We start from the raw sequence: 15,055 nt of genomic DNA on the forward strand, positions 1-15,055 counted from the left end.
GATTTTCAGAAACAGTAGCCTGTTGGACTTGGGGACTGGCTAGATGTGGGGAGAAATAAAAGGGAGGGTTCAAAGAAGCTCACAGCAGATGTTATTAACTCAAAGGTGGTGAATCCTTAACATGCTAAAGGATGGAATCCAAAGATTAAACTCTTCTTAAACAAACCACTCTTGAATTTAGGTTTGTATGAATGTTTGCTGAGAAGAATATCCACAGCCTTCACCAGATAGTGAAAGGGATTTCTATTCCAAACAGTTGAGCTTCATGATCTAGACAGTGTGGCTGTAACAGGGATAATAATTAGCAATTAAAATGAAAAAGTCAGAACAACTTATTTAGTCTGAGGTACATCCTGATGCCAATTGGTTATGTGACGAGAAATTAAGTGTACAGTTTGTTCCAGAAGGTAAATTTAGGACACATGTGTGGAAAGAGAAGGAGGAACACCATAAGAATGGAAAATCAATCTTCAAAAGGAAAAATTATGGGTGAAAATAAAAGGTGGCCGAGACTTCATAGCATAAATAAAACTGAGTGTCCGGTGGAGGGGACTAAGGAAAAGAGACCTGAGCTCAGTCAGGAAAGCCATGAGAAGAGAAAGTTTCAAAAAAAAAAAAAAAGGTCAACGGTGTTAAATAACACAGAGATCAGACATTGAGAGCCAGGAGAAGGGTATTACAATTGCTCATTCAGTCATTAGCAACAACAGAAGCACAATTTCCAGGGAAGAGACTGGGGTTAAGGTGTAAAGGGTTAATGAAGGACCGAGAGAGTATTAATTAAAATACTTGTCTTAAGTTCATAATTCACATTTTCTCTAAAGAAAACAGAATTCCAATTTAAGGCCTCTTTGAATTTTTGCTGAAATTATACTTAAATAGCTTACTTTGGTAGCAAAAGAACCACACTTTTAGGGGAAGGCAAGATCACCAAGATGCAGCCTTTGGTTTAACACCTAGAATTTTCCATTTTCAAACGAGGAGTGTCCCCAGTAGCCACAGAGATTGATTCAAAAGCCAATTACTTCTGTGTGCCTCTAACGCCTACTTGTTCTGATTTGTGGTGAAGGCTACACACAGAGGGAAAATGTCAAATAAAACATTCACTGTCTCCATAAAATGCCTTCACATTACAAGAGGGCAATCCTACTTCTTTGAACTAGCTAAAAACTGACCTTCCCTCACTCAAAACTGCCTGTAAGAGTCCCAGGACAGGTTGTTCTGACATTCTTTTAACATCATCTCATCATCACAGCCAAAACTAATCACAAGAATATTACCCGTTGACAGGTGCATTTATTCTGTCAATTAAATCAGATGGTTAAATCGAAATGTGCCCCAAATCTCTCTTGTTTGCATTATCCATATTGGCGTTTCTTGGCCGTGGTTCACTGCTGGCTGGAAGTCGTCCAGCCCCCACAGAGTCACTTTGCAATATTGTGCCAGCAAGTTTCCATGCTCTGCAGCAGCCGCTCCGGAGAGGCCAGAACAGCACTACAGGACTGACCTGGAATGTTATATTGCTTCACTAAGATTTATTAAAAAATGGAAGGAGGGAGACTTAGATCAATGTTTTTGGAATAGAAGAGGATATATCACCTCATGGCTAAGCACAGGTGACACGTGGGCAATGAAGCGAAGAAACCAAAGACAGGCAGTGAAAAAGGCTCACGGAAGGATAAAACCATCTGTGTGCCCCCAGCTTTAGCTTCTTTTCTAAAACTCCCCTCCACCAAAGTGACCAAAGGAAAGTAGTCCCCTAATGATTGACTCCTTCTGTTAAGAACATTCGCCAGAGAAGATATGCAGATATACCTATAGAGAGCTATGGAGTCTAAATTCTGAAGCACACTCCCACGTTCTCCAAACAGGGAGTAAGTTCACACATTTTGGCCAAATGAGGCTCATGAAGAATAGGTCTAGGATTCTAGCCCCCGGTGGACAGTAGGAGTTCCAGGGTATTTGGGCTGGAATTCCCTGCTTTTTTCAGCTAGTGACACCACCTAGGCATAGCTATAAAGATATCTGGGTTTTTTGGTTTCTGTGTTTGTTTGTTGGGTGCATTTGAAAAGCAAGTAACTCTGTTTTGGAGAATATGAATATAAAACACAAAATGAAGAGGTAATGGGAGAAAAATATCTAGGGCATGAACAAGGGTTGACATGTTAGTCTATAACAGGAGAGTCATTGGAGAATGTCATGTCCTCTAAAAGTGTGTTTGGACATAACTGCAAATTTCATTCTGCACATCATCTACCTGAAATGCCCTAATGGCTTCTTGGAAACATTTCAAATAAACATACATGTAAACTGCTGTTTTTAAAGTTCAGTATTGTATTATCTCACCTAAATGTCTGAAATTCTCAGTATCTATAACTGTATTTAGCTGTTATATCAATGTACATTGTCTACCTAAAAAACTAAGATGATTTTTCCACAAAGATTTGGCTAAATACAGAGTGAGTGATTTTGTTGGGGGGGGGCAAGCTGTTTTTCTTTATATCATGGCATTTTAGCCACTCAAATCTTATTGACTCTAATGATTTAGTCCTCAGATACCACTCAAATAATTTAGATCTATGATTTATCTCTGAGGACAGTTACAGCCAGATAAATATCTATTCTGTCCATTTTGTAATGTAGGTATTCTGTACACTTGAGAGAAGCTGTTTTAGCCAATTTTGTACATTTTCATTTGAGCACTTTAAAAAAAGGCATTATTTTATACCCAAGAGATTTATTTAATCTCCATGGCTAACTAGAATTCAGGACATGGATTGCATGTAATAAAAATGCAAGACTGCCAGAGAGCCCTGGCAGGGTAGTTCAGTTGGGAACATCAACCTGATATGCCAAGATTAAAGGTTCAATCCCAGGTCAATGTACATACAAGAATCAGCCAATGAATGCATAAATAAGTGGGACCACAAATCATTGTTTTTCTCTTTCTCCTCCTACCCTGCTAAAATCAACTTAAAAAAAGTTTGTCAGGGAAAGAAACAGCCATCGAGTGTGCACACTAACCCATTTGGAGGATTTATGGTCCAGGAGTTCTGCAATGCCAAAGCCAGGTCAGCAAGACCAAGTTGCTCCACACTGAGGGTGAGAAATGGGAGAAGGATTCAACAGGATCAGATGCAGAGCAAGGCTTTAATCTGCATTTTAAATAATTATTCCTCAAGGATACAGTCAATAATCTGTTAGAGTTTAAAGTCTAGTATATAATTTTTTTAATATAACAGTGATGGGGAAATGTCTCTTGGATGTTCCACTGGCCAGGATAATAGAATAGCTACAGCTGAAGAACCAAGCCTGAAATCCAATGTAAGTGCCATATCACAAGGTACAATTTGCTACAGGCTCTTTGTGCCCCAGGTATTGTGTGAAGTGCTTTGGATATGTTATCTTATTTAATTTTGGCAACAAGTCTATAAAGTATGATTTATTATACACATTTGACAGATCAGGAAACTAGGACTCAAAGAGTTTCAGAAACTTGCCCTTAACATGTAAGTAAAGTAGCCAGGATTCATGTTCAAGTCCTTCATACCCCAGAGCCTAATTAAACTTCTATATTCTAGTGTTGTCTTTGACCATGCTTGGTATATCCAGATAGGATGGAGATAATTTTTATTTTAAATTGCTTAAAATGTTGCACCTTGTTAAGATACAGAGAGATATAGTCCCCTTGCATGAGAAAATGACTTCTGATACTTCAAGAACTCAAACTCATTATTAGAGAGTGAGGGAGCGGGAGAGGAAGAGCGGTAACAGGAGGAGAGAGGGGAAATAAGAATTCAATGTTACAGGAAACTAAGACTCTTAAACTCAATTCTGATTTTGATCTCTTCATAAAAGATTGCGATGCACCTAATTCCTTTCTTTTTAGCACTTAAACCCCGCTAGTTTTCAAGATGTTTAATACATTCAAATGAAAAAAATGATGGTTGGGTATGATTTCAAATCAAGTAAAAATTCAGACAGTAATAAAAAGTTTAACTTTCCACAAGGTAATTTGTTACTAATTTAGGGTATTCTACAAGCATATATGCTCTACTTTAGGCTATCACACTTTAATCCTTCCAAAAGTACATGGCAACAGATCTAATTAACTATATATAAATAATATATCTGCTAGTTGAAATAAAATTAAGAAATCCTTAATTTATCTCAATCTTTTAAAAGTCAGTCAGAGCTATCTATTGGGGCATCTTCTTGTCCTGGGTTCACAGTCCTAGATGGTCTCTGCCGTGAATACGTTCTGCTAGTTGGATTCCAGCATCTCCGATCTAGGTCTACTACAATTCTGAAGATGCTTCACTTGTCTCATTTCCAGGCTTCTCTTGTGCTGAAAATATTTCAATTCCTCAAGATTGGCCCCATTACTTTGCAGTACACCCTTAGTTTAAAAGAAAAAAAATCAATTCCTTTCTCCCTACCTTGTTATTTTTTTTTTAACATAATCCAGCCTGGGAAGCCACTAACCTAATTTTTTAAAGTATCCACAAGTAAATTTTCCTCATGTTCAAGGGTGAACATGAGGAGGTGTTATGGTGGTGTTATGGACCTATAAGGATGATCTCATTGCTAGCCAACACCATCAAATGCTTCCCCATCCTACATGTATAATTATTTTCTACAATTTAGTCTACAGCCATATCACCCTAAACCAGCTCAATGTCACTTAATGATTTTCTACAATTTAAAACTTATGTCATTTTAGACCTCTTTCATTTGTCTCTATAATAGAGATTTTCCATAATGACCACTTTAGCTACAGGATCTTCCATAACCTCTGTTTTTTCTAGCCAGTCACGACTGTCTATATTATATATTTCGATAGTCCTCTGGGTACAATTCAAGGTCGGAGTCTGTTCTTCATTTGTTTGTATTTCTCCCCAAAACACAAATCTCCCCATTACAATCATAAACTGAGAGAACAGACTTTATTTTGTATTTCTTTCTCATGTTCTAATTCAGTTTACTAAGAAAAAAGTATATTGAAGTCCTTAAAAATGTATGAAACATGTTCCCAGCACGTTGTGAATACAGTAATGACACAGAAATGGTGGTTGAATCTAAATAGAATCCTATCACTTTTGGTCACTTTGATATTTAGGATTTGGCTTCTTAAAGAACAGACAGAACTACAAAGCACTGGAAAGCATTATGTTGTGTGAGATAAGCAGGTGGTGAAAGACAAACACCATGTGATCTCACCTTTAACAGGAACCTAATCAACAAAATGAATAAGCAAGCAAAATAGAACCAAAGACACAGAAATTGAGAACAGGCTGACACTGGCCAGAGGGGGGAGAGGAGGGAATTATGGGGGAAAAGGGTGAAGGGTTTGCAGGAACAATCATAAAGGACACATGGACAATAAAAAGGGGAGGGTAGAAACAAAGGAGGGAGTTGGGGAGGACTGGGGTGGTGGGGAGGGGGAGGGGGAAAGGCAGAAAATGGTACTTGAATAACAATAAAAATGTTAAAATAAAAAAAAAGAAATCCCTTCCCACTTCTGTTTATTGACCAACAGGAAAGAAAAATTCGTTGAAACCAACTTCACATTGAATGACTAATTTATGTAGATATTTGCTCTACCACAATTCTCCAGGGTCATTGTATCCCTAGAGATTAAGCTGTCACTGAGGAAGCTGCAGAACGGGAGACTGGACCATTTGAGATAGGCTTCTCTATTCTCACCCTGGTTTATTCAGTATTAGTTTTGAATGTGGACAGTAGACACTGGAAGCTAGTTAAAGTGAGTAGATATAAAACCAGTACCATTGATTCTTACGCTTTTGATAGGGTTATCAGCCCTATTCAGAATTTGATAAAAGCTATGTGCTAGAATAAAATGCAAGAGAAAACACCCAAAATTGATAAACAAACCAGGCCTGTGCCTGAATTAGTTTAATATAAGCCTACTCAACTCAGACTTGACTTTTATTCCTAAGGTCAGCTAGGCATCCCATCAATGCCAACAAACAGGAAATAGGAGATAAAAGGGCCGGGAAAAGGGCCATATTTTTCAGATTCCATCCCATATGAGGTTTTTTTCTTTGGGTTGAGCCTTGGCACCATTAACTCATGACTTCACTTGGGATTAAATGAGTGTCGACCATCTGACTGCCATTTGTCAGGAGATTTCTGATAAAAACGAAAATGAATTCATGGTAAACTCTGGACTACCTGTGCTCCCCAAGGGCTTGGCATATGACTAAGCAAATATACTAGCCCAACCGATCCGCCTTCCAAATGAATGGGCCTGGCTCCAGAAAACACAAATCTTATAAGGTTGCCTGGACTGCCAGCTGCCTGAATTTTAGCACAACGATTTAATGTATTTTAAATAAATGTAACATAAGGAAAAATGCTTTGTACAAATTGGTCATCTGTTGTTTTTCTGGCTGGCACCATGATTTATGTAATATATCAGTAAAACGACATCTCTCTATCTGTCTCTTGGATAACAAAGTACATATGAAAGTTTCTTTATAGTGCTTTAACCCCCTGATGACTAGAAAGGTCCTGCTAACAATTTATTCTTATATAGCATCTAAGTAAGTTAAATATGCTGTCAAATATTCAAGTATTTTATTCTTTGCCTGTGGTACTTTCCTTCCCCTGGAAACTATCGCGTTCCCCACATTGAAGCCGGCAGCATTATTTTCCTCACTGTGTACAAAAGTCAGCACTCAAGATTTGGGTGACATCCACTTCTACTCAAACTAGCATTAACTAAATTGTCATAATATCCCAAATTAGTCTTTACTGATTTAGTGTCAATTTTAAAGGCCACATGTGGATATTTACAGGCTCTTCCTTCTTTTCTCAAGAAAAAAATAGAAATAATATATTCCTCCAGTGTAGCAAAGCATAATGCAAATCTTGTGCTTTTGGTAGAGTACCAACACCAGAGATGACATCAGCACAAATCACTGGAGCATAAAAGAGAACAATTGTTTTTAACCTATTTTGGATCATACACACACATATTGTGAAAATCTTAAGAAAACTTGGAATGCTTTTCCCCGAGCAATGTATATTTGCTCTTACATAAAATTTTGCATAAAATTTCAAGAGGTTCACAAGCCAGAAGAACATAACAATATGATTTTCTATGTCTTTCAAAGATAAAGCATTGTTTTAGCTCTCTAATTAATCCCACAGGAATAACATGGTGGACTTGTGTTGTAGCTTGCTTGTAACAATTGTTTCTGGGCTAGTTAGGTTTTTTTTTTGGGGAGCTAATGAGGAAGGAGGTCATAGGTTCAATTCATTTAGGGGTCAGTTGGTTGTCATACAAAGAAAAGACCTTTTCTATATTGCAGGCCCGCCATCTTGCAAACTTATGCATTTTTCTCACCAATGAGAGAATGGATGGCTAAGAACAAATCATCATTTCTTCTGGAGGGAAAATTCATAGGTGCTTTTCCTTGCTTTCAGAATATCAATAATTATAAAATTATTGGAAACAGCAAGGTGCTAGAAAGAATATGAGGGTCAAGAGACCACAACCAAAGTCTGCCACGAACTAGATGACTGTGTGACTCTGAGCAGGTGACTTGGCCTCCCCACGTCTGTTTTCTCATTAAATTAGCGGGCCAGACTAGATAATTAGTAATATTTTAACTAGCAAGTTCTAATATTAGGGGTCACTGTGTATGAAGGAATAAGAATTGCATGTAGTAGCAAAAATGAAATTATATGTGAAGTGGGTAACCCCTATGTATTTATATAACTCAACAGTAATACAAAGTTCCTACAGTGAAGCATTCTTATCACTATCATTGATTATGGGGAAACTAAATTCACAGCCAATGCTAATTTTCTTTCATAATAATATACATGAATTTACATAAATAGATATATACTTGATATTGGGTTCTGTGTTCCTTAGCTTCTAAGAAAGAAAATACACATGCACCAGTAACTTAACAAAGGAGAAGAACACACTTTTAAAAATATTTAAAACCTCCTTGATTCAACAGAAAGGAGCAGGAGGAAATCTTAAAAGGGACCAGTTTCTTGTATAAGTTAGAAACGTCATATGGTTTCTTTATGAAGTTCAGAGCATACATTCACTTCACTGTCACTACTCACTGTAAAAACACTACCTATCTTTGAAATCTCTCTGCATTTTATTTTTTTACGCCCAATACACATACATACACAGGACAGAAAATGTTAAGTTTTGTGATTTAGGGTTTGGGGTTTTTTTTTTGGTAACACTAAAAGATGCCTCTACTTTCATTCGTTTTATTAGTCTGATAATTTGGCTACGGAGCTAGTGCCCATTTAAGGGAATATGTTGTGGGACAACTGAGCAGCAATATTAAGCGAGGAAGCCATATGTTTCTTAGCCCCACCATACTGTCTGTGACTGTCCCTCACCCCTGGTGGATTAGCTTTTTTATCAAATAGGCCTACAGTGAGTGGAATGCCTTTTTTTTTTACAGGTGTTTGGTGGAGATCGCACACAGAATAAAGATTTCCAAGGGGAGTGAGGCTATGTAAAGCATCCAGAAATAGCAACTTGTTTTCACTTAAAATGCAATCCACAGAGGTCTGCTTCAGACTCTTAATTTATAGTATTATCTTTATGTATCATAAGCAACTGCCTGCCTCTACATAGCCGACGCAGTGACCAGCACATTCAGGGCTGTCTGGTTGTAATCATGTCAGTTTGTCTAGAAAAAGTATTAGAAGCACACTTATTATACCATTAGATTGACCAAAACCGAAAATATATTTCAGCAAAAAGATGGCTTTTCATGTTAGATCTCAAGAAAGGGTACAGTTTTTGGTGCAGAGATTAAAAGTAATGAATCATTAAATACATTCACATTGCAAAGCCCCCTTTTGCAAGCGGTCATTGTAGTCTCTTGTAATTTGCTATTTTTTTGGTACCATCTAAGATAGTACCAACTAATCAGCAATACACAGAAACATACAATAAAGTCAAGAGGGTCCTCTACTAAGCAGAAGGTTAAACATGGGCCCTGACAACTCCCATCATCTGAAATTATATTATGATGGTCTCCTTGAGCGCGAGAGAATTCTCTTCCACTGACTCATTTGCTGCCCAAATTAAAGTGTAGGTGCACACAGCCTCAAAGAGGAAATCAAACAAGAGAGAGGGTGTAAAAACAATACAAGTGGAGAAGCATGAGGTTTATATTTTTATGCTAATGTGCTGGTAAGAAAAGGGCTCCATTTGGGGAGCAATAAAGAAGGGGGTGGGGGAAGGCTGTGAGCAGATCTCAGTAAAAAACACAGAGGCTTTCTATGCAGATGGGGGATTTAAAAGAAGTAAAATGATAACCACATAGTCAAGAGACTAGAAAAGAGACCTTGATGTTTGATAGTTGTAATAACCTGCAGAGTGCTCTAATGGCTCGGGGATCAGGTGCAGAGCTACAGCAATAACGAGAACTGAATAATTATCTCGGCCGTATCTGTATCACCAAAGTCCCAGCGTATGAGCTATATAAGGAGGCTTCTGCTGCCTCTCCAAGATTTCCTGAAATGTTAAATCACTGATTTGGGAGCACTTCCAGCATTAGTACTGCCCAGTTAGAAAGAAATAAAGCCCAGAATTCTCATGTGGCAGTTCTAATGTCTTTGTTAATTATGAATTATGGGTAAACATGCAGACTCACAGAGGTCACGGCTGTCAGCAACAATAGTTTTCAAGAAGGATTTTTACGAGGGTCTTTTTCACTTCACCATAATGTCCATTTTATATACATAAACAGAGCCAGGCATACAAAAAATGGTGTTTGCTTTTTAGGGGAGTTGTATTTTTCCCTTTTTCTCCCTCCCCCTCCCCTTGTGTAGAGGCATGTAACCACAGCCAAGCAAAGCAGTGCCTAACTAGAGTTCTCCTCTGTGACTGACAACAGCTGCACTATTCCAAGGACTAGGCAGAAGGAGTCGCGGGGGCTGAGGCTGGGTTAATGATCAGACAATGAAAACCACGTCTTTCTTGTTAATAGAGTGAGCGGCCAGTTGGGTAACCCATCAGCAGTGGTCACCTTTCACATACAATGGAGAAATAAAGCTGCATAGAGTATGCTTGATTAACCTCACTTAAATGGCAATGCTGATCTCAAATCTATCCCGAGGGTATATATAAACAGGATTAAAATTATATTATGTGTGGATCCAGCCCAACACAAGCAACTGGCACAAAATCATTTTAATTAGGTGTTAGTGGCTGTAACTCACTCAACCTTGGCATTAATTCTTTTTGTCCCATCAAAGAACTTCCGGTCCTTACCATAAGATAGTGTGAGTATGAAATAAAGGAGAACTTCATTGGAAAGTAATGCACTCTTGTGCCTCAGTTTCACACATAATGTGTTGATAAGACAGTATATCCAGCCCTGGTTGGTGTGGCTCAGTGGATTGAGTGTGTGACCTTGAACCAAAGAGTTACAAGTTCAGTTCCCAGTCAGGGTGCAGAAGAGGCAACCACACATTGATCTTTCTACCCATCTCTTTCTTCCTGCCTTCCCCTCTCTCTGAAGATGAAATAAAATCTTTTTAAAAAGACATTATATCCAGACCAAAATTTGATCAAATATTCGGAAAGTTTGTGACAATTCAAGTAAACAGTATGTAAAAAAAATGGTTTGGCAAATTGTATCATGCTAACCTTCAAACATCAAATCACGTTAACATTAGCCTCACTTCGGAGGCTATTTTGTTTGCACATAGCAAACTTAGGGCCTACATTTACCTCTCCATACAGTAGAAATGGATTTCAGTGCCACACCCTCCTCATTTATCTTTCTTCCCTTTCTTCTTTTGGTCCATTTATTTAAATGACATTTTCTCATCAAGAAGCCTAGGAATCCTTTCCAGGTTCTAGCTCAGAACAGATGTCACAGGGCAACCTTCCACTGACCTTTCTTGAGAAAGGTCCTTTGTTTACTTGAACTGACTTTTAAGATCAGCCAAGCAAGGTTAATCAGACCCCAGATCACATAAGAGAAGATTCATTGTCAAAGAACTTTTTCTTCCAGTTTAACAGGAAAATGAAATAAAATCAAAGGACCAGAAAGCACCCAGGTGGTAACTCCAACATATCCAGATGATGCTTCTGCCAGCCCAACTGCTTACCAACAACATGATTTCACTGTATGCATCTGAGTCATTTGCAAGTTTCCCCATTTTAAGGAACATCATCTTCTTTTAAAAACTGTTTCCTAGTAGAAAGAGCATCTAAGAGTGAGTTGATCTTTCTCAATTCAGAAGGTACATAAAGAAGATTACCACAGATGCTGGGCCCAGGCCCAACCTGACCAAGGCCCACACTTCACTCTGCACTGCTGGAAAGAGCAGCGAGAGGCCTGGCACATTTCTTTTATAAAAACTCCTAAGACATTTAGAAGACCAATATGTACAGGATATCCACGATGGAATAAGTATTGCCTTCCCAATCATCCCTTGAACCTTCCCAACATGATTCCTCAGCCCTCGGTAGCTTGGCGATAGCACCTGAACGTTACATCTCACCCCTAAGGACTCTGATGTGACTAGTTATGCAGCCAATGCATATTTGTCATCATTATTAATATCACTATGGAGATAAAGTGCATTCAAAGTAAAAAAAAAGGGACTCTGTCACTGGCATTAACTGGAAATTCCTAAAATATACAGATAGATATATAGACACAGTTTTCTAACATAGAGGATAATGACTTGTAGTAAATCTGACCATAAATACCCTCAAACTCTGGGAAACCTTAGTGAATAAACTAGGTTATTTTGAATAATAGGCAAAAATGTAAAAGTAAGGAAGAAAGAGAAAATTGAATTCAATGTGCAAGCCAAGTGAAAGTTAAGGCAGAGTCTTTCTGAGTGACACAAAAGAAATGTGGCTTGGCTTCTTTGAGAAGCCACATGGACAGTAAAGAAGGTGGGAATGAGAGAAAAATCCAGGGTAGCAGATTAAATGAGCTGCTTTGCTAGCTGATTCTTGAATAGAGAAAAAGAAATTTTTTATAGAGTCCATAAACTAATTCTCCTTTCACAATTTATTAATTCTGTTGGGTTTGAGAAACCAAACCATGTCTCCTATGAGCAGAATATTTTTTATAGTTTGTTAAAAGCACATCTTTCTATATTTAATTTTTTTTTAATTTTGTAAAACATGAGCTTCTGTGCCAGGTTATCAGGACTCAGAGGAGCTCAATAGCCAGGAGGGAAAAGGTGAGGTTGATGTTGAGTTTGGCAATGGCTATTGTGAGGGAGGAAATTCGATCTATGCAAATGTCTCCTCAAATCAAGCTTCTACTTCCCACTTATTCTCATTTTCACTTTTGCCTTTTAATGTTGCCTGAATCTATTCTAAGTGTCCTTTGCCATGGCAACACCTGCAGGTGAAGGCCCTGCTCCTCGCTGCCAGCCTCGCCAGCGATGAAGTGGCAATTAATCACTGCACAAGGAGAGGAGTGCAATCTCCAAGACACCCAGGAACAATTTCAGCACGAGGGTGTCCCTAAAGCACCCTCTTCTCACAGGTGTTTAACCTGTTTAGCCATACACCAGAAAAAGGAAAAATAAACAAAGACCCTTTCTTCCCCTGTTGTTAACATTTTATCACTGATCTCCCCAGGACTGATGCCTTCTCTAAATTTGTACTAACAGCCCCAGGGAGTCAAAGTTACTTCAGCAGAATGTCATAGGGGGCAGTAGAAGAGGAGAGCTCTGCTCACTTTCCCTCTCATATGCCTTCAAGTTGACGAGGATCTGAGGCCAGCTCCAAAGCTGTCCTGCAGATGTGAAGTTGCAATGGCCGGAACCATGCCTTCTGGGCCTCTGCCAATCATTCCCCATTTCTGAAAAGATGCTTATTCAGAGATGTTTCAGCTTCTTATTCATGTTGTCAATTAAAATAGAACACTATCTACTTATGTTTGATGTTACAACCTTTCAATTCAGACTCTTAATGCACTTTGCAAACCCTGTCCAGGTGCCAAGTACTGCCTTTCTCCCAATGGACAGACAAGCACACAAAAGTCAAGAATCTGCCCCAATGTCTACCTCAAAGGAGTCAACGTCAAGGCTAGAAAGAGCCCTGAAGATCTGGTATTCCAACTACCCCCTTACCAAACTTCCCTTTGTTGGTTATTTCTACAAAGCTTTATATACCTTGGCAGGTCAAGGAGGATGGCATGTGACAAAATAGCATTGTTACCTGTTGAGACTCATTTGCAAATTGTTCACTGTGATTTCAACTCTATGTAAACTTGCTATGTCTTTTCATTTACAAAGTTGATATATTATTCTCTAAAGTTTGAAATAGATAGACCTGACTCTTACTGTGATTAAAGGCTTGAGCTTTATATACTGCCTGAAAATATAAATTCACAGTATTAAATATCTATGTCCAGTTGTTCTGTTTTCGGGAAGTCCCTTCTATGATCATAGCTGCCAGTAACATTACTTTTATTCCTCTACCAAACATCAAATCAAAACTTTCAAGAGGAAGTTTTGTGGTGGAAACCAGTGGGGTCAAAGGTCAGGCAGTAGCAGGCAGGTGACAATCATCAGTCTCATGAATCATCCTGATCACCCACAGAATGTTCCCAGGGGCCACCGACTCCTCTCTGCTCCACCTTTAGCATCCATGAAATCAGTTTGACTACCTTCTCCCACTTTTCTCAAGCAGTAAAATCCCTTTTCAGTTGTTGGGATCACTTTCCATTTTTCAAGGATTGATTCTCTATGGGTTTTCCACACTTCTTTCAGGAATCCATGATTCAGTGCTAACCACTGGTCCTACCAGTTTCCACCAATCCATCTCCTCTTGGATTTGTGCCCACATAACCATATTTATGTCCTTCCTCATATTTATACTTAAACTCTGTTAGAATTTCAGCTCTTCAAAGGCAAGGATTTTAGCCTTTCTTTTTCACTCATATAGTTCAAATGCCACGTAGTATATAGACTGGACATAGTAGGCACACACAAAAAATATATATTAAATGAATGAATGCATAAATAGAATGGCATAAATGAATAAGTGAATTAAAAGATAATTGCAATACTCTTAAAGCTAGACTCCCAGTTTCCCACCCCTCCCCTCCAATCTCCACACCAGTCATACATACAACCTTAAAATGTACATCTGGTCATATAATTTCACCCCTTAAAATCCCTCAGTTACTCATCCACTGCAAGCTAAAATCCACACCAACAAAGAAGACTACTCAGGATCTGGCTCCTGTCTCACTTCGAGCCTCCCCACCTCCAGCTCCATACACAGCATGGAATGGAACCATGCTGCAGCACTTGACGTTTCTCAGACATGCCGTTCTCTTTCACATTTGCTCTCTGGCTAATGCAGTCCTCTTTCTCCTGATTCCTTGCCTTGCGCTGTCTACCCGTCATTCTCTACTTCAGCACTCATATTAAAATCCCATTTCATGGCATTTTCTGTCCAGTTCATACTTTCTCCTCTGAGTTTCCATAGTTATAGGAGTATGTGCCTACCTTACTGATAGACTCGGAGCCTTCTTTTAGTTTGGTTTAATCCATACCTAGCACAACATCTCGGATGTAGTAGATGCTCAATAAATGTCAATGACTTATTAAATGAGCTCTTAGAAACACCACAGGCAAGTCAACAAAGTTAGAATTAAAACATATTTTAGAAATTCACTAATCCAATCTTCAGACTTTTAGCTTGCCCCCTTACTTAATCTGTTACTTAATAAGTAACAAGTTACTTAATCTGTACTGGCTTCGGTTTCTTCATTTGTAAAATGGGGATGATTATAGTCTCTCCCTCAGGAGGTTTTATACCTATCTAATGGATTAATACATTGCTTAGCAAAGTTCTTGGTACATAGTAATCTTTTAATAGATGCTTATTATTTAGGAGGAGAAGGAATAAAGAGGAAGAGATAAGACTTACACTACCAGATAGTTTAAAGATTAAGTACTCATTTATGGACACACTGGCGGTATAACCAAGACTAAAATGAAAGTTTCCAAACCTTTCGTGCACAGTATGAACATTACCATATGATGCTAG

At 38.5% G+C, this 15,055-nt stretch overlaps 1 long non-coding RNA gene across 1 annotated transcript in view; it reads right to left on the minus strand.

Annotated features, from left to right (window-relative positions):
• Nucleotides 1–14,598, minus strand: part of LOC128627708 (uncharacterized) — a 248,868-nt gene extending 234,270 nt beyond the window's left edge. The window contains exon 1 of the long non-coding RNA XR_008392001.1: nt 14,512–14,598. This is a non-coding gene — a long non-coding RNA (uncharacterized LOC128627708). The remainder of the gene's footprint in view (nt 1–14,511) is intronic.
• Nucleotides 14,599–15,055: the final 457 nt, after the last annotated feature.

This window comes from Artibeus jamaicensis, unplaced genomic scaffold, assembly GCF_021234435.1.
Source record: "Artibeus jamaicensis isolate MK-2021 breed Jamaican fruit bat unplaced genomic scaffold, CSHL_Jam_final contig_465, whole genome shotgun sequence".
NCBI lineage: Eukaryota > Metazoa > Chordata > Mammalia > Chiroptera > Phyllostomidae > Artibeus > Artibeus jamaicensis.